Below are 2,080 nucleotides of genomic sequence, written 5' to 3'. Positions count from 1 at the left end.
CTCACAGTTCCCTAGGGAATCTATCTCTAATTTAAAAATATTAATTATATGCCTACTCCTTATATCTTTGATTTCAAAAGTTATGTTGTAACACGAGAATATATTCTGTCTTACAGCAACAGTCTGTCCCTGAAGGACAAGAAATGACACTCTCAGGGGTCCCTGTTTCAGAATTCTCATGACGCTCAGATAAATACTTTTCAACTAGACTCAGGGGAAATGGAGGGATGGAGGTCTGGGTAAAGATAACCATTAAGTGTTTTTGTATTGGCTGGAAATTTAATAGTATATCCTTCCACCACACTTTGAGAAGTATTCTGACAATCATTTAGTTAATGATTTAGCTGAAATTTAAGCAGTTATCCTATGTTTTAAATTTAATCATTCAGAATATGCAGGGTTTTGTATTTGGTTTGGTTTGGTTATTTTTCCAAACCATGGTGGCCTAGTACTTTTTTCTTTCTTTTTTGATTTTCTGTTTTGCCTTTTTAACATGCATATGAGGCCATAGAAAATGTTTGGCATGGTTAAAGCACATCTTTTTGGTCACAGGACCACTTTATCTCCAGGAGTCATGGGGCAGGCTGCAGTTGACTTCCTACCAGTATCACAGTTTCCAGCACTCCACTCCTGTCCCTGCCTCCCCATTCACAACCCTGCTATCTCTCTGTTCTACTCCAAGAACAAGGGAATCCCCCTCATCCTGGATATCCATGTTCCCCCTTCCCTAAGTTTATTCCTACTCATTCTCACCACGATGTCTTTGCACATGAAAGGAACTGGAAGTTTCCATCACAGTAACATCTTCCCTGATGGTAGGTCCTAAGATGAATGATGCAGAAAATAACAAACTGCTCATTACTGCACTGTCCTGACAGCCTCCGTCTCCTCTAATTCACCAGCAACCATCTGACATAGCCTTGTCCCTGCCTTCTGCCACACCATAATGTGCCTTTTCTCTAGAGCCATGTTTTCCATGCAGATACACTGTGCAATTGCTTGTCCCAGCTCAGCCTTCTGTGACATGAAGGAATGACGTCCATAGAAAGTATCTACACCATTCAAGTGTTCCTTTGCAAATGCTCAGAAGCAAAGCCTGAGCTCCTCACAATTAAAAAACAAGCCAACGGACAAAGAACAAAGAAACATATTTGAAATGCTTCATTATATTGTTTGTACTTTTTCTGCCATTTCTCCTAGATAATAAATTTTAAACTGCCAGGTTTCCCCCTCAAAACTTATGAATAAATTTCTCCCTCATTTGTCCTTAATTATCTGTCCCCCAGACAGCTCAAGCATAGGATCTTGAGAACGGACGGTGCAGGACCAGACAGTGTTCTGTTCTGCTGTGCACAGGGTCCCTGTGGGTCAAAACTGACTCAATACCATCCATCCACAACAACCACATGACCCAGAACTCTAATCCTGCCTTCATTCAGAACACGATGCTTTAGTGGGAAGAAGACATGCTAACTGCCCAATAATTGGTCTATTGCCTGTAGGACCCCTGTCCTGTAGCAATTTTAAAAGGCTTCAGCATAATGACCAGGGCTCATATGAAAATGTTTTAAGAAAATGGAAAACTGCAATGATGAGAAAAAGGGCAAAGAATTTGTGCCACATTTCATTTTTCCCTTTTAAACTCTTTAGGGCTTTGTACCTACTTATTCTTCAAGGGTAGCAAGAGCAGTCCTAAGAATTAATTTGGAAATTTTTGCTCATCCATCTTACAACACTGACCTTTTTTTAAAAAATCACTTTATTGGGAGCTTGTACAACTCTTATCAATCATAATAGATACATCCATCCATTATGTCAAGCACATCTGTACATTTGTTGTCATCATCATTCTCAAAACATTGTCTTTCTACTTGAGCCTTTGGTATCAGCTCATTTTCCTCTTCCCTCCCAACTCACCCCTCCCTCCTGAACCCTTGATAATTTATAAATTATTATTTTGTCATCTCTTACATTGTCTGATATCTACCTTCACCCACTTTTCTGTTTTATAACCAGGGAGTGGGTTACATGTAGATCATTGTGATCAGTTTCCCCCTTCCCCCCCAACTTCACCTTCCCC

This window comes from Tenrec ecaudatus (genome assembly GCF_050624435.1).
Source record: "Tenrec ecaudatus isolate mTenEca1 chromosome 4 unlocalized genomic scaffold, mTenEca1.hap1 SUPER_4_unloc_13, whole genome shotgun sequence".
Classification (NCBI taxonomy): Eukaryota; Metazoa; Chordata; class Mammalia; order Afrosoricida; family Tenrecidae; genus Tenrec; species Tenrec ecaudatus.
This window is presented reverse-complemented; position numbering follows the sequence as displayed.